We start from the raw sequence: 19,048 nt of genomic DNA on the forward strand, positions 1-19,048 counted from the left end.
TGGAGATTGGTTCTTGTGATGTTCTGAGTTCTGGTTCTGAATGATGATCCAGTCCTCAGTATCTAGATGTTCACACGTCTAACTGGCTCGTACTAGTGGTGAATCAGAGGTCTTCCTCTTTGAAAGTCCATCTTCAGAATTTTCTGATCTGTATCAGTGATTGTAGGAAAGTTCAGAACCTGCAAGGAGACCCTCAGACCCTGATGAGGACTTTTCAGGCTGTCTCTCCAGGTGGAAGATAAAAACACAGAGCACTTTGGCGTTATTGTGGGTGAAATCACGAGTTGGGTCTCATTTCAGACCTGATGAAACATGTTAGCATGGGCGGACAACTGGGTGGAGAGCAGTACCTGTTACGTTCAGTCGTAAAGTCAGCCGAAATATCTGTGCTGTCATAATCCCCGCCTTATAAATTATTTAAATTGTTCTGATTGGCTATACTTTTCATTTCTTGCTACTGTGATTGGCTGTCCCCGTGTTGAATTTAAGAAATTGTTTTAGAGCTCTTAAGTTATTAATGATGCCGCAATGAGCCAAAAAAACTGTTTCCTTAGCATTAATTAATGTGTTATTTTGTTAGGTTACAGAATTTTAATCTCCAGGTTGTTCAGAGAGAAGAGATGACAAGGAAGGTGGAGAGGCAGGTAAATTTTTACTCAGTTGTGACTTTAGCCACATAATGAATTAAAATTTAATTGTTTGTCCTTCACAAAATATTACCCAGACTAAACGAAGGTAAAGATTCTGCAAACTAAAATGAACCAGAATAATTCTACCATTTCTTTCATTTGAAATGAAAATAATCAAAATGATGCAAAACTTAACATTTCTTCTAATATCACAGATTCTGTGCCAATGCATTGAGTCAAAATAATAAAAATGTAGATTTTATTTTTCAAAATGTTCACAGCTAAAAGGATGATAATGATTTTTTAATGGCTTATTACTGTTTATAATTCTGTAAATAGTTTTTCTTCAGGTTTCATTAAGCCGATGAGGCTGTGAATTTCTTGTCATGAGTGACTTTAATTAGATTTCCATGGCGGCAATGCAAACTATTTTTTCTCTGTACAATATTGATTTGAAACAAATGTGCCAACAGATCTCTTGAGCTCATAAACTTACAGAAATCATGAAGGATACAAACAAGAAAAATGTGTCAATCCAAGAATAGAACATTTTGTATTATAAACCTCTTCCGATATATGATCCACGTAATAATTTAATGTTGCAAATAAATGTATGTCATAAGTAAGCAACACAACACTTGTCTTCCAGGGACCTGTGAGGGACACTAAGGGCCCTTGTATGTTTGGTGGATTCAGGTTCTGCTGGGTTCTCTGTGGTTTGTCCCTATTACTGCACTGTAGAGAGAACAGCTGGATCTCCTGACTCATATCAGACTGATGATCTGTAGAAGGACTGAAGAAAACCAGAACCTAAAAAAGAATCATGAACAGGAGGCAGTAGGTCCAATCTGTTGGTCAGAAGAATGAAGGACGTTATCGGATCCCTCCACAAAAAAATTTCTGAGAACAAACAAGAACCTGAATGTAAAGCTGGACCTCATGACATCCACAGATTAAAGGACTAACATTAGAACCCACTGTTCTAACAGAGACATTAACCATGAGGTTCTAGGCCTGGTCAAAGGAGGCCTTAACCAAAGCCTTACTGAGTCTCACCATAGACCGAAGAACGTAGACTTTAGATCCTGAGATTAAACTCAGAAGCTGTTTCTGTGTTTGCACTTGGTCTGATCTGGGTTGGGGTTAAATATTTTTGTTTTGTTGTTGTGAAGTAAAAATGTATCTTTTTATGTTTAGATCATTAAATAACTAATGCAGCTGTTTTATGGTTTTAGATAACCCACAGATCTAATCCCAGTTCTGGATACGACAACATCATCTGAACATCATCAGCTATGTAGAACCCAAGACAATGTAATCCATATTTAATCCCTAGCAACTAACTGACTGGAGTGCAGCATAGAGTGATGTGTTGGCGGAGGTGATGCTGTTGATGTTCTCTGAAAACCCACACAGGCCTGAACAGAATCTGTGTGATGAGTCCTGTAGAGATGATGATTTCTGACATTTTAAATAGTCATTTATTTACAACCCCAACTCAAAATGTGTGTAAAATGTAAATAAACTGAATTAAATGATCTCCATATCTCATCAACCCACATTTATTTCACAGTAGTAGAACAGGAACAACATATTTGATTTGATGTTAGATGCGAAGATCAGAATATAACAGAGCTCATAAAGATGAGCTTCATTGGTCTGATTAAAGGTTTTCTAAGCTTGCTGAAATATGTTGAGTTTGACTTTTCTGTTCCATCAACAACTACAAAAGCACTCGGAAAAGCAAGCCTCCGCCAAGGCCTTTAAAATGTTCCTGGATCCAAATGGTGATTCAGATCACCACCAAATTTAAAACGGGTCTTCCTTTTCACATTTCCAACAACTCCTGAAAATTTAATGAAAATCCATACATAACTTTTTGAGTTATCTTAGATACAAACAGACAAACGCCGAGTAAAACATAACCTCATTGGCGGAGGGAACAAGCAAGGATAGTGAATTAGTCCTGTGGTGGGAAAGACTTTTATCAGAGGGGTCATATTCTGAGAAATTAAATGGTTGTGTTCCTCTCACACATACACTCACATACACTGTTGTGATAACTGAGGTCATGTCAGAGAGACACCTTCATCAATTTTCGCAACTGCCGCTTAGTCCAATTCAGGGTTGCGGGAAGCTGGAGTCTATCCCAGCAATCATTGGGCTAGAGACAGGGTCCAGCTGCCCAGACAGGTTTCCAGTCCATCGCAGGGGAAACATAGACAAGTAATCACTCACAATAAGACAAGAGAAATAAAAACATTTTCAATGAATAATCTGAATCATCAAGTGTAAATAATTGCAACAACTTCAAAAAGGTCCATAGAAAGCAAGTTGGTTGTTGTGTGTGGAGCTTGATGTGGTTGTAGAGAGATCAGTATCGCTAGCATGGCTGCTACTGGGGCATGAGTTTGTATCATCCTGATTTTTTGTGTGTCCTGCTTTACAAAAAGTCAGAATATCTCCCCTTGTCTTCATTCTTATATCAGACTGGTTACAGTATGTATTTCTCCACATTTTCATTCTGTAGCTACTTTAAAATTAGCAAACAGCTTTGCTAACTGTTTAGCATCCTGTTTAACTGAATCACATACCTCTAGCTTAGTTAGCACTAAGTAATGAGATTTTTAAGGTACTCTTTGAGCATCTTATAATTAATTTTAGCTTCAATGTGAAAATTTTGATTTATGAGTTGACGCGTGGTCTCACTTTACACCGGCTAACAACTAAATATGATATGGTTTCCACATATCATGGAATATATGTGCTACCACATAACTAGATTAGCACTGCTATATGGCTTCATGCTAACATCAGGTTTATTGCCTTACATAACATTAGTGGTTGTATCTGCACAAAATGTCTCTAGAATGCTCTCAAAATGTGCAACCAAATGTCACTATTTTTAAATAATTATCTGAGGTGGCATCAGTTATGTCCAATCAGAGGCAGTGAGCGCCACCTTTGCTACACAACTAGCTTCCAACATGTCAGCAGATGTGGCAGCTAGCTTCTTCGGCTAGTAGCCAGAAACTAATTTCATCCACCACATTTGTCTGAGCAGTTTCTGCTGTAATGTTAGCTTCATCTGGTCCACGTGACTTTGTTCAGGTCCAGTGATTAGTTGCAGGTAAACTTCGTGTTTGGCTAACATAGTCAGATGAACCAGCATGACATCACTTGTAAAGGGATTTCATGAACTTAAGGATTCATTGTGTATGGATTACTGACATCTATAGGTTAAACTGGAAATAAATGTCACTTGAAATACAAGCACAGTTGTGAATGGGGTGGAGAGTGGCAATCGGTGACCAATTTTTCAGATAAAACATGTTTTTATCCGTGTCCTCCGGTGCAGCGAAAACTGAACTACTATCTGCTACTGAAGGGAAGAGCCATAGTCCTGCAAGTTTTAGATTTTGTAGAAATTGTGTAGAAACACAATTGATTCCAAGTAAAAGGCTATCTTCAGTAGCTTGTTGTCAAGTTTTGTCCATTTTTGTTAATCTATTAATCTGATTCAAGTGTGCTGCAACAGGAAACATCCCAACCCTGCAGGACCGCTTGATTGACTTGGACCCTCCTGTTTAACAGGGCTCTAAATTAACATCTATCAACCTGCCAAGAGCAGGTTAAAATTCAGTTTTGATAGATATGAAAAGTTCCTCGCCACTTTGCTTGGTGATGATTTTTTTTTTTTTTTTTTTTTATTTATTATCTTTGAAATAGATATGGAAAAAGCTGACTTTACCATTAAAAACGAGGAGCCTACTGGAGTTTTTAAGCTTAGATGGTTAGTATTTTGTGTTTGTACTCCAAAATCCGAATTCTGAGATTTTTTTTGCTGGAAATAATGAAGTGACCTCAGAATTGCAAACTGGGAACTCATAAATTTCAGACGACCCGAGTTCCTAGATTTAAAGATGGCTGCACCCCAGTACGGTTTGTTGTCCACTGTTGTCTTTATTAAAATGCTTCATAATATATTTTGTGGTTATTAAGTTTCAGTGCGAACAGCAGTGAGTTGGTTTTATCCATAATTACGTTGTTGCTGTGACTTGTTCATAAAAAAGATTAGGTCAGTATAATCGGATGATAATCACATAATTTGCATGTTATTCACATGGTGCATATTTTCACAATGGGTTTGGGAGTTCCTTCTTTTATACAACATATTTGCTCACAAATATAGGCTATTTTTGAGGCATCCATATTTTCCAAGTTGGTGCAACTGGAATGGCAACTATCTGGTAATGATGAAACCTACACGCCACACATATTCAGAGGCACTGTGGTAAAATTGTGGCAAAATATGACAGCTGCCATGCACGTTTACCATAGCAAATAAATATAAATGGCCCATTCTCAGTAAAGTGATTTTATTTAAAAATTTTAAAAAAAGGTTTTCTTTTTACAGTTTTCTGTTTTTGATTTTGTTTCACATTACATCTTTAAATAATTTGTCAGCCTGTGTTAGGAACATTTTGCCTCCACATTGGTTTGTCAGCAATTATTTATACTATATAAAAAAAAAAGAACGACTAAAGACATAAATCACCAATTATATGGGCTCCAGTTGGTTGAACTCATGTCATCATGTCATGAAAAAAATAACGACTTCCTCAGAGGGATGTCCGCATCACATCCTCTTCATTTGTTTGCATTTATCTCCAGGATGTTTTAAATAGTAGTTTATGCTGCTGCACAGGAACTGATGTGTCATCGTTGTTCTTTCCTGCCTGGTGCAGAAATGTCAGTTATAATATATTCAGAGATTTTAACAAAAGTAACAGAAGAAGTAGTTAAGAGTTGACTTCCAGAGACAGAGTAAACTTTAAAAAGGTTAGGATGCTTTTTAAAATAATTTTATTCCCAACATCAGATAGATTCCCGATAAAAAGCATATCGGATGTTGAAACTGAGACATTTTATCATTTTATGGTATATATTTAGTCATTCTGAATTTCATAGCAGCAACTCATCTCTAAAAAGTTAAAACAATGGGAACAAAAGGCTGGAAAAGGAATTAGCACAAATCAAAAACAACTGAGCATTTGAATAGGGGACAAGGTTAAATTAGATGTTGATGATCTTGAGGCCCTCTAGCAGCAATTTATTAAAACCAGACATGATTATCTACTGAAAAACCCTCAGGAAGATTCCAGAAATCCCAATACAGTTTACCCTGAAATTCATAAATGCAGTTTAAGGCTCTATCGTGCTAAGAAAAAGCCACATGTGAACAGGATCTAGAAACAAAACTCTGGACCAAAGTAATTAAATAGTTAAAATGTTAAATTCTTTCTGGAAACCATGGATGCCTTGTGCTGCTGAGGGAGCATCCAGCTTACTGACAGTTCAAGAGCCTCTGATGGTGTTCAGAACAACATCGGCTTCCATCCAGACAATGCATCTTTCAGACCTTGCAGATTTCAGCAAGACGATGCAAAACTGCATACAACATCCATCACAACAGCATGGCTTCATAGGAGAAGAGTCCGGCTGCTGAGCTGCCTTGTCTGCAGTCCAGACCTTTCAACAACAGAAAACATCTGGAGCATCATGTAAACAAAACCCAGCAAAAAAGGCCAGGGACTGTTAAGCAGCTGAAATCCTGCATCAGACCATTATGTGACAACTTTCCTCTCCTACAACTCCAGCAGCTGGTCTCCTCACTTCCCAAATGTTTACAGACACTTGTTAAAGTAGAATTAATTTAACACAATGGAAACATTACTCTGGAACTACTTTTTTAGAGATGTTTTGCTGCCACCATATTCAAAAGGAGTTCATATTTTCCCATGAAAGTGGTGAAATATCTCAACACCAGATGTGTTTTTTGTGTTCTACTAGAAACAAAATGCGTGTTGATAAGATTTAGAAATGAACAGATTATATCTCTTAGTTTACCTTTGTCTTTTTTCCATTAAGTTTACTCTTTTTTTATTTCTCTTTTTATTGTTTATCCAAATAAGTTTTATCTAACTGAATTCTGTTTATTTATCTTTCTTTTGTTTACTTTGTTTTGTTTTACTATTTTATTAATTTGTGATTATTTGTAAACATTTTTAAAAGCATATTTCCTTCTCCTTTTGTTGTTGTTGCTGCAAACAGAAAAAATACAGGGTGTTTTGACAGTTTTAATCAGCTCCAGTCACAAAGCTCATTGATCAGAGGGTTGCAGTGAACACGTCTACCACAATGTGTCGCTGCTTTAACTGAGTCGAAGTTTAATCAAGTTAGAGACAAAATCAAGTAGAATCGGAAATGGTTTGCAATGCAATCATCTTACCAGAGCTAGACATGGCCTGGAATAGTATTCCTTTTATTATAGCTATTACATTACCATACTATTTAAATGTTTTTCATAATTAGACTTGAATTAAAATCCATTTTACAATCAATTCACTCATTAAAACGTATTTTTATGATCCTTTCATGCCTCAATTTGATCATTTTCATTATTTTGCTTTTGTTTAGAATGATAAAAAAAATTTAAAGTAAATCCAAAATTAAAAGCAAATTAAAAAAAATAAATCTGTTAATAAACAGACTGATGAAAGCAAGTTATCAACTAAGATGATTACAAGTAAATGATCTAGTTACCCAGTCAGTGAACAGGCTAATTAATAATTATGATAATTATGCTAGCTACTTAATAAATGGTTATCAAACAGACTGATAACTGACAAGTTAATCACTAACCTCATAACTAGTTAAAACCTTCCAAATTTGGAAATCTTCTATTATCTTACCTGGACATGCTGATATGTCCTCTCTTCTCCAATCATACTTACTCTGTTTTATTATTAATAGTCACAATATCTCACAAGAATTTACAAGGTTGCTGTACATTAGTACTAGAAATATTTCTAATGTGAGCCAAACATTTTCTGTCCTGTTCATTATTGCATCTCATTATCTTTTTGCACAGATCAGATCATTTAATTCTTTATCAGCCCTCATTATTCGTTGGTCTTCAACTGATGTGAAGGGGCTCAAATTAAAAAAGAAATGCAAACAAAATTAAAAATTAAAACAAACAAGAAAAATTCTAATGAGAAAAGGAAAATAAATAAAAGTATAAACAATAATGTACTTTGATTCACATTATCTTTATGAACTGGTCTTAATGTAATATTGGTGAGTTTAAAAAGGTTTTAGTCTTTTATTTATTTTTTTTTATTTTGAAAGAATAACAGGAAGCTGTACACGTTATTCGCCGATATTGACTGCGCATGTCTGCCGCTGTCCAGCAGCTGCTGACGTAAAGCAGCGGTCCTCCTCGCTTCAGACCGGGCAGGAGAACCACCGGAGCCTTCAGCGACGGATCCTGGCTTTTGTCTAGAAAATAAGCACTGAGCACGGCGGAGCTGGGAATCCGCTCATCCTCCTGAATGTGAAGAAAACGGGGTGCAAAGCGACGGGGGCACCGTGAGTCTGCCTGGATACTCCACCCAGGAACCGACGGCGGAGGATCGATGCGATTCCCGGAGGAAAGTAACGCGTGTTAAAATGGCAACCAGCGGTCGCTCCCGGACACCGTAGACAGAGAGTCAGGTAGGACTGCTCACCTGGGGCCGAAACATGCTGGATAACAGAGGATAACTCTGTCGGAACAGATGAGTTGTAAGAAATCACTTGTGTCAGTGCCGCGCGGCTCCACCAGCTCCTGCCTCTGTGTGGAGGAGTTCAGCCAAACTTCATTCAAATACTTGACTGTCAGAAGGATTTATCCTCTCTTATAACACGTAATCACATTCTGCCACGGTTCAAAGGTTATTTAATCATCTTTAAGGTTTTACAGCAAATTCGGCGCACAGACGATCCTCGTGCACGCGTGTTCTCGTGCGCGGATGATGGTTAGCCTTTCAGAAGTGGCTCGAGCTGCTTCGCCTCCGCCCTCTTCTGCAGAAAGTGTGTGGAAAAACACCACAACAGCAGAAATAAGGCTACATCCGAGTCTAAAGCGTGCAAAAGAAACCGCGGGGTTGCTCCAGCGGAGCCGCTGGGATGTAAACATAGAAAGGGCTCCGTAGAGACCCCCCCCCCCCCCCCCAAGCCGGCGGTGTAGCTGGATAACGGGGCCGGGGTGGAGTGGCTCCTCTGTGAATGGACTCTGGTCAGACAGTGATGTCCTGTCTGCAAACGTTGCGCAGCAGTATGAGGCTGCAGCTGCTGTCACACACACCTGGCACATATTTGTCACTGCGCCCACGCACTTTCACAATCTAATACCTAAATCAACAGTCAAACAGAAAGTGTGGTTAAAAGAACAAAAACAAGGTGATTGCTCGGAGGAGGTCATGACGTCACCCGCACCTGTTTTCTTTTTTTTTTTTTTAAATTAAATTAAATTCAAATCAACTTTATTTATATAGCGTCAAATCTCAGCGATGCCATCTCAAGATGCTTTACAGACAGAAAAAAAACATAATGAAAGCCAATTCATAATAGCCTACATAAGGAAACCAACAGATTGAGTTGGAGCTCCATCTCAATCTCCCATCCTGCGAAAGCACATTGGTGACAGTGGGAAGGAAAAAAACTCCCTTTTAACAGGAAGGAAACCTCCGGTAGAACCCGGCTCAAGAACAGGCAGACATCTGCCTCTGCTGTGTGGGGGGAAGAGGACAGAAAGACAACAGGAACTGCTACTCCCGGCCAAGGAGACCTGCTGAGACAGGAGACATATTATTTTTTCACTGAAGGATTTTTTTTGTTCAGCTATATAATTTAATAGCCATAAAATATTAACTGCACACTGAACACCAAATAGAAAAACAAGTTAATAGGCCAACAGTCAACAACCTTTAATCCTTTCCATGGAAAACTTATAATATATTATATAACTTATAATATATTTTTTAAACATGTTCGTTTGAACCCCGAGATATTAAATAGGAGTTTAAATATCTTGGGGTCTTGTTCACGAGGGCATCTGGTCAAGATGCCTCCTGGATGCCTCCCTGGTAAGATGTTCCAGGCACGTCCCTCTGGGAGGAGACCCCTGGGAAGACCCAGGACACGCTGGAGGGATTATATCTCTCGGCTGGCCTGGGAACGCCTCGGGATCCCCCCCAGAGTTGGCAAATGTGGCTGGGTAGAAGCGGAAGAAGATTGATGGATGTTCTTTTGAATTTGTGGTTAAAAAGCTGTACATACTTTATTTTTCTCATTTTTATCTCAATTTAAATCACACGCACACCCGCTGCAAAAAAAAAAAGGAACAGGAAAACTTATTTAACAAACACTCATTTAGACAAACTGCCTACTGCAAGACAGCAACCTTCCTTTGGCATTTTAGACAATTACTTTATCCTGAACAATACAAAAGATATATAAACACCAAGAAAAAAGCAGCAAATGAACAGGAAACAAACAAACTATGGTCTCATGTAGGTGATTGCAGGCTACACTAATCCTGTCCTCCGTCTGCTGCGCTCTCTTTGCCAGCATGTCTCCCATTCTCTCATATGTGACCATTTAACAGCGTGGGCGTGACGTCATCATGCGAAGCATTAAAAGTATGTAATGTTCTGACTAAAACTGCTGGATGTATGCTACGTAGAGCGTTGTTTGTATTATGTCCCTGTGAGTGTGTGTCTGCGTGCACGGAAACTAAAGATGTCCTAGTCATCATTTAAGAAGTTGCAACTAAAGCACATCCCTCTGATGTGGTTAGCAGGGAGCAGAACTGATACCAGTGACATCTGCTGTGTTCTCTGTTTATCAGCCGCTGCAGTTGAAAACAATAATAATCTCAAAAGGCCAGCTCCAGGAACCAGGATATGTTCAAACTGAGTATGTTTAACCTGAGTTGACGGAAACTCCTTGTTTTTGGTCACACAAAGAGAGAAACCCTGAATCGGTTACCATGGTAGCTGATGCTGTGACATGAACCTCGTTTTGAAAGGTTTACTGTCAGAAAGTTTTGACCTGAAGCAGCTGCAGGTTTTTTTTGTTGTTGTTGTTGTTTTTTTTTTTTTTTTTACCAGTATCACCATTTGGTTTGCAATTCAAACTTTTCAAATCCAGCTTCTATTCAGTGTTCATGCAGAGATATATTTTCTGTATGAGATGAAGGATTATCACATGACAGCAGAATATGAAGCGCTCTAAAAACTGAGATATGAACAGTTTCACTTACCAAGCGCAAGATGCAACCTGTGGCAAAACCACTGAAGCCAGAAAGTTACATTTTATACTTTGTCCTAGTCTGTTATTTACTTTATTTACACCACAGCACCTCAGTTCTCGCTACATGACTTGTGCGTGCACTAGAGATCACACTCCAACCAGCAGAAAACAGATATTGGACAATGTGTGGCTTCAAAAAAAGACAGTAATTCTGTTGTTTTTTTTATAAACTTTTAGTGAGACGAAGATGAAAATACATGATTTTATGCAGAAGACTTCATATCCATCACAGAGATGCAGCTAAACAAGCTAAATTTACTGGTGTTGTAGGAATTTCTGAGTGATCACAGCTTAAAGTTGTGTGTAGGTTTTGATTACATCAACATGTTTATCTGAGATCAAAAAGGTTTAGAGTGACTCCACTCACTGAGATCGTCATCATTCACCTCATGTCTGTCTTCTGTCTGTGTTTTGGGTTTTTTTGTTTCAGCGCTTCTGTCATTTGTGGGAAATTAGTCTGTGTGACTTCACAGTTCAGTGAAGCTGTCACATGATATTTAATTTAAATACCTAGCCAACCTTGGCTTGGTCTCATTTCATTAAGACATAGAAGCTTCTAACCAGATGTAATTTGATGGGCTTCACATCCTGCACTCGAGCAAAGCCCATTTGTTTCACAGTTTCCACATGGAATGAAGCGCAGCGCAGATCAGATGTAAACATATTTGAGGATGGAGAACATATTGAACATATTTGATGGAGCAGAATCGTGGTCGGACACATTTTTTAACCTCAGAAAGAGGTTAAAAGAGGAAAATTATTGCACTCTTTGCACTTTGATCATTGTGATATCTTAAGTTTTAGTTTTTAAATTTAAAATGATTAATTGTTTAGCCCTACTTGTCTGTACCTACATGATCCCAGATATGCAGAAGCTGATGTAGTACACAGTGCCAATCAGTTTTCACATCAGGGCTATTCAGTTCAGTCCTCTGAGGGCCGCAATCCAGCAGGTTTTTTATTGTATTCCTGCTTCAACGGCTGTTCAGGTTCTGTTATCATTCGTTTGAGTCAGCTGTGTTGGAGCAGGGATACACGGAAAATCTGATGGACTGCAGACGATGGAGGACAAAATGAAGTACCCCTGGTTTACATAATCAATGAAAATTTGACAAATGAGAAGACTGAAAATGTCATACAGATGTATTAATCTGACCATCACCTGATATTTTACAGACTGAGGGAGACATTTTATTGATATAGATTCTAGGGGTTGTAAAATCAAATTGAAAATCTGAATCTTTTGCTTCACAATTTTAAAATCGATTTTTTTTTTCGTAAAAAAAAAAAAATTCAAATGAATAAAAATAATCCATTATAAAATTTTTGTAATTTTTATTGTTTATCTTTTTACTTTTCTTCTTGGGCATTATACCAGCAGAATGATGGTCTGACTACTGTTTTGTTTTTTCCTGATTGAAATCAAGAAAAATGACAAGCAAAAAAAAGTTTTTACTTTTGTTTTTTGTTTGTTTTTAATCTACAAAAATCAGAAATATTGAATAATTGTGAGAATCGCAATTTAAATCCAATCGACACCCAAAAAAAAATCAGAATCGAATCAGGACAAAAGCATGTCGTCGCAGCCATAATAGATTCTTATAAATACATTTAAATAAAAATAGTCCCTCCAATATCACAAATTCTGTATGTAATACAAAGATCATTTATTAAGATTATCCTCTATTTACTTGGCAAACAAAATAACACCTAAACCTTGATGTCGGTTCCTGAATCGAGAATTTTTTTATTTTAAACTTTTACTTGGCTACTTGCTTCATGCTCTTTGATTTTTATTGATTTTTATGCTGATCCTTTTTCTTTTCAATTTTTTTTGTTACTTAAAACCTTCTGTTGAAATCACTGGGACTGAAGTATTTTTAAGATAAACTGCAAAGTTTTCAAAGTTATTTTTTGTCTTCAGCGCTCTGTGTGTGAGGCCTAAACACAGCTGAAGCCTGCTCTTAGCACATAGCTAAAGCTAAATAGATTGTAAAGGCGATAACGCTAAGCTAACTAGCAACAAGATGCCTTCCATCTCCAGAGACGACTACCAAGACCTATATAAGAAGAACTGGGCAGCACTGGAGTCGAAAGTCTGCCACCTTGAAGTGAATGTTGAAATAAATGGACTGTGTGGAAATGAAACAAACTTGATACTGACTCAAAACAGCAGAGATGAGCGACTTAGCACACGGCTAAAAGGCACAGATAACACCACCAAGAAAGCAGCCTCTGTGCATGACAGTAAATCACTGGGTGAAAAACTCCCCTGGAATAATCCTGGAATAGTCAAAAGTAAATAATGTCGTCTGGAAAAAGGGAGAACGCCGTATCGCAGGTCAGGCGCAGCGAGCTGAAGTTAGTGATGAGACTGATTGGCCTCTACTCCCTTCAGAACCAAGGGCCTCTTCTACGCCTCAACAAGGGTGGAAACATAGCCGGACAGCTGAGACTGAAGAAGGTTGACAACAAACCTCCAGAACACCTAAACATGAAAGATTTGCTCCGCTATCAGAGAAACCGGGATCTAAAACGGATGACCATCCACTTCAGGACAGCAAGGCGAGGACTGATAACCAGTCAGAGAGGTAAAGGCTACAGGGGAAGCTAAAAGCCGGGCCTGAAACTCTGATCATTGGTGATTCCTTTGTAAATGATGTTCAGTGGATGTGAAAGAAGCCCTCTGTTTTCCCAAGGATATGATCAGCGACACGCAGGAGAGAATTCTGAAAGCTGTGGTTGATTACCCAACTGAGAAACATCGTTCTGCATACTGGGTCAAATGATGTGTCCAAGCAAAAATATGAGGTCCTGAAACAGGACTTTACTGGGCTGTTAAATACGGTGAGCTCTCTAAAAGCAGCTGTTTTCATCACTGGACCTGTGCCTCCTGTCAGAACAGGAGAGGAAAGTTTCAGTTGACTACTGGCACTTAATAAATGGCTTATATCAGTGTGTGCTGACAATAAACTGCATTTTATTAACAATTTTTACAATTTTTTGGGAACGCAAGCATCTTTTAAAAGCAAATTGATTACATTTGAACAAGTCAGGGGTGTAACTATTCACCTCCAACTTATTTTATTTCCTGCGTCGTCCGAGCACAGCAGGATGACGCAGAACGAGTTATCTCACAGGGAAGACCAAACAAAACCCAGCAGAAACCCGGAGGATGAGCTGCATTTCCCCCCACCCAGGGGAACGCTGAAAAGGAGAGACATGGACAGGGACAAGAGGAAGAATCTTTATTTGTTTCCAACCCCCTAATGACACCAAGGACCAGGATGTTGAACCTTCATCCCACCAAACCTCCAACAGGTCGACATCACCGTCCTCACTCTCCCTTTCCCCATCCTCCCATCACCTGAAATACCAGGGTTTTTACGGGTCTTCCTAAAAAAAAAAAAAAAAATCTATTGGACATCTGCAGCTAATTCAGAACTCTGCTGCTCAGGTCCTCACTAAGACCAAAGAAGTGGACCACATCCGTCCAGGTCTGAAGTCACTACACAAGCTGCCTGTCTGTCAGAGGATAGACTTCAAAGTTCTGCTGCTGGTCTATAAAGCTCTGAATGGTTCTGGTCCAAAGTACATCAGAGACCTGTGAAAGTATGAACCTACCAGACCTCTCAGGTCATCTGCATCAGTTCAAAGAGTCAAAACGAGACATGGAGAAGCTGCATTCAGCTTCTATGCTCCTCATGTCTGGAACAAACTCCCAGGAAGTCTCAGATCAGCTCCGTTTATTTAGATCTAGTTTAAATCCTGTTCTCTGCTGCATTTCAGTCGTTTTTATTCCAAGTTATTTTGAGTTTATTTAAACTCCAAATCTGCATGTATATTTACTTAATGTAAACTCTTTTCCCTTGCTGTCTTTTTACTTTTAAATCATGCTTCTATTTTTTTTTTCTATTGTTTATTGTCTTTGTAAAGCACTTTGAATCACTGTGTTGTTGAATTGTGCTCTATAAATATGCCTTGCCTTAAATTTATTTAGATATTTTATAATTGCTCAAAAATTAAAAAGATGTTTTGCATATATCATAAGTGTCAAAATAAAACAAAATATTTAAGAAGTTCTTGTTCCAGGGGCCTCTATGGGCCCTTCTATGTGAGGGTTAAACCTACGTCCCTGCCTTCAGCAGGCAGCTGTCACTGCAATATAAAAAGTCCCTGCCTATGTCGTTGCCATGGTTATGTTTCCATATCTGTGACCTTCACACCGAGTCGTAATGTTTGATTATTGATAGTCAGGCTGGTTGAGAACCGGTTCCATCCGGTTTTAAGTAGAAATTCCTGAATGTCACAACAGGAGTAAGATGCCGTTTAGGAAGTGTTTGTTGTTTGCATCCATGTGAACGGGGACCTGCTCCAGAAACGGTCCAACCAGTTTGTCTTTGGTTCCTGTTTAATCATAGTAAACAGCTGCTGAACAGCTGAGCTCGCTCTCTCTCTTACACACACGTACACACACACACACGTACACACACACACACACACACACAGTTAGATTGAAACATACAGATGTGGGTGTGCCAGTGTTGCAGCTGTTAAACTACACAGATGAGGTCATGACGAGGTCAGGTGACCCACCCGAACCTGCAGGAACACCTGGAACAGTCAGAGGAAACTGATCGGTTCTAACTTCCTGCGAGGATGTGGTGACGCTTCTAGGAAAAATGTCAGGAAGTGCTTTTATCCTTTGTTGTGTGTGTGTCCGGGTAGTGGGAGGAGCTTATACATTGGCCCCGCCCCTCATTGTGTGTGCGTGTGACTCAGCTCTTTGTTCTCTGCTCCTTTTGAAAAGGTTTTTCTTTGTGGTGGGGGCTGTTTTCTGACATGCTGACCCACCATCCATCTGCCTGTGTGGTCACAGAACCTCTCAGGACAGTGTGGACCGTTCCCGTTCTCTGGTTCGGATTCTGAGCCTGTTCCTGATTTACATTAAGCTGAGCTTCAGCATGGGCAGGAAGGACTAACAGCAGAACCTGAAACCAGCAGCGACCTCAGACCGAGGTTCTGCTGATGTTCAGAGGAGCTGCAGGAGAACAAATGGATCTGTGGTTCTCTGCAGAACCTCAGAAGGAGCAGTTCGTCATTGGACTTCATTATAAATGTTTCATGGTCACGTTTAATCCCACCAGAGCAGAGGTTTCCTTGGAGCTTATGATATCTGCTGGCTCACAACAGGAACCAAAACCTGCTTCTTCCAGAAGCTGGTATTCTTTCATGAATAATAATGAATCTCTGGTCCAGTGTTCCTGACTGGGTCATGGTTCTGTATCAGGTTTCTCAACATGTTGATTGTTAACGGCGATTGAAAACTGATCACACTGAATGAGGTTCCGATAAGATTTATCAGCAATTCTCACACATACACACATATTTTCTTTACGACTCAGCTTCATTCTAACAGGACATTTTTAATGCCATTGTTTTGAAGAAGAGTCAACCACAACTTAAACTTTTTCATTTCGACGATCAAACTTTGGAGTCTCGATGTAGGCTTCAGAGAGAGGGGTCTGACCTCAGAGCTCCACTGTAGGGACATTTCTAGTGCAGGCCCTCTCCATCATAGGGTCGGAAGAATCCAATTTTCCCCAACCTTCCATCCTTCACCCAATGCCACCTGGAAGGTGATTAGATGAAAAAGATTTGCCAACTGCAGAAGATAATTGAATACAGTGAACACTAAATTACAATAAGCAGAACCCGAATATGGTACAGTACCTGGAGATATCACCCATATATGTAAAAAAGGGATCTTCTCACCTTATAATGTGATAGTTTCATTGGAAAAAAGTGATAAGTATCACGTTATAACATAAGGTCCCAATTTCTATTTATTTGGGGGGACAGCTCTACGCTTTGGTTACTATGGTAACTCAAACCAAACAAAATAAAACAAAACTATATATAATAACTACAACTATTGTGTTATAATTAGTAAAAACAACATTAAAAAATAAAAGTAACATTTAAATAAGGATCTTAAGTCTTTACAATTTAAAAACATACAGTGCTGTGAAAGTTTTTGCCCCTTTCCTCATTTCTTGCTATTTTTTAAATTTGTTGTACTTATAGGTGTCAAATCATTATCAAAATTTTAATACTAGACAAACGTAACCTAATTAGATACAAAATGTCGTCTTTAAATGGTGATTTTTATTTATGAATGGGGAAAAAAAGCTCTCATAACAAAATAACCATATGCGATCAGTAATCAAAGTCATGAGTTAACTGTCATTAACTACGTTGAACAAAGCTGACCACACCCAGGTCTGATTACTGCCAAACCTGTTCAATAAGAAATCGCTTGAATAGAAGCTGTCTGAGAAAGCAAAGCAGGCTGAGATCTAGAAAGGAAATTCATCATGCCGTAATCCAAAGAAATTAAAAAGTGAGAAACAAAATGACTGAAATCTATCAGTGTGGAAAGGGTTACAAAGCCATTTCCAAGGTTAGGGACTCCAACCACAGTAAGAGCCATTATCCACAACTGGAGAAAACTGGGAATGGTGGCAAACCTTCCCAATAGTGGCCAACCATCCATCACTCCAAGAGCTCAACGTTGACTCATCCAGGAGGTCACAAAGAACCCAGAACAAATGTAAAGAACTGCAGGCCTGGCTTGTCTCAGCTAAAGTCAGTGTTCATGATAAACAATAAGAAAGAGACTGAACAGAAATGACATCCATGGGAGACTTCCAAGGCCAAAAACAAAGGCTGACCAAAAAGAACACAAAGACTCCTCTCACATCTGCCAAGAAACATCTGGATAATCCCCCAGACTTTTACAAAAGTATTCTTTGGTTTGAACAGACAAAAGTTAACTTTTTGGAAGGTTTGTGTCCCGTTGCGTCTGGTGTAAAAATAAAACAGCATTTGATTTTTTTTAAAAAAAAAAAAAAAAAAAAAAAAGTCATACCAAGAGTCAAACGTGGTGGTAGTGTGATGGTCTGGGGTTGCTTCGCTGCTTCAGGACGTAGGCAACTTGCTGTGATTGAATTCTTCTTTCTACCAGAAAATCTTGAAGGACAATGTTTGCGCATTAGTTTTTCACCTCAAGGCACACAAGTTCATCCAAAACACACCAGCATGTCCAGCTCTGAATGGCTTCAAAACAATAAAATAAAGGTTTTGGAGTGGCTGAGTTAAAGTCCAGATGTGGATCCAATTATAATTCTATGATGTGACCCTTAACAGGCAGTTCATGCTCGAACCCACCAATGTGACTGAGTAAAAACAATTCTGTGGAGAAGAGTGGGCCACAACTCCTCCACAGCAATGTAAAAGACTTATCAACAAATACTGCAAACACTTGGTTGCAGTTATTGCTGCTGAAAGAGACACAACCAGTTATTAGGAAAGCTTGAAGAGCTTTTTTCCTTAATAAATAAAATCACAATTTTGTATTTGTTCTAGTTGTGTTTGACTAATATTTTTTTTTTTTATCTGACACATTTAAGTGTGACAAATTTACAAAAAATCAAGAAATCAGGAAGGGGGCAAATACTTTTTCACAGCACTGTACTGATTGGGCCCATCGTACGCCATTATCAATATTTCCCATATTCAAATGAGCAGACTGCCAAAAACATTCAAAGGGTCATTATTAATTGTAACATATGTTGCTTTTACAAGGACAGGAAACTGCTTGTTTCATCAGGGTGCTTAATGTTATTTAACCCTATCATGCATAGTGGCCATATAGTGGACGCCTATTTACAAGCTTTTTTTTTTTTTTTTGCATATTAATGAACGAGGATGGTATATTTGTAAATAAACCACTTCAGTGGATGTTAGAGAGTCATCTTCTCTAGAATAAATAAATATATTATATAACTGAACATAATACAATTACACAAGTTTGCCTTTGCGATAAATGGAAAGAGAAAATTATACAGCTATATTTTTTCAAAAATTTACATAATGTAATTATGTTTATATATTATATAAATATTTTTATAGAATACATTAAAATAATCATAAATCATGATAAATTCTAAATATCACTAATATACAAAAAAAAAGTATCATTGCTTATGTCTGTAGAGGTGAAATACTTAATAAAAACATGTTGCAGTTTTTTTTATTAATTCATGCATGAAAGGGTTAAAAGGTGATCTAAATGGCATCAGTGCTTATGACACCACTTTAGCCAATTTGTCAGTGTAGTTTATTTAGAAACATCTTCAATGTCATTCTGAAATGCA

At 38.4% G+C, this 19,048-nt stretch overlaps 1 protein-coding gene across 1 annotated transcript in view; it reads left to right on the plus strand.

Moving 5' to 3' along the window:
• The first annotated feature begins 7,992 nt into the window (after positions 1-7,992).
• The window catches only part of pik3c2b (phosphatidylinositol-4-phosphate 3-kinase, catalytic subunit type 2 beta), a 39,962-nt gene continuing 28,906 nt past the window's right edge, over positions 7,993-19,048 (plus strand). Inside the window, exon 1 of the mRNA XM_079241584.1 lies at positions 7,993-8,189. The gene's annotated coding sequence lies outside the window, so the exon portion shown is untranslated. The remainder of the gene's footprint in view (positions 8,190-19,048) is intronic.

Source organism: Telmatherina bonti (genome assembly GCF_933228915.1).
Source record: "Telmatherina bonti genome assembly, chromosome: 6".
Taxonomy (NCBI): Eukaryota; Metazoa; Chordata; class Actinopteri; order Atheriniformes; family Telmatherinidae; genus Telmatherina; species Telmatherina bonti.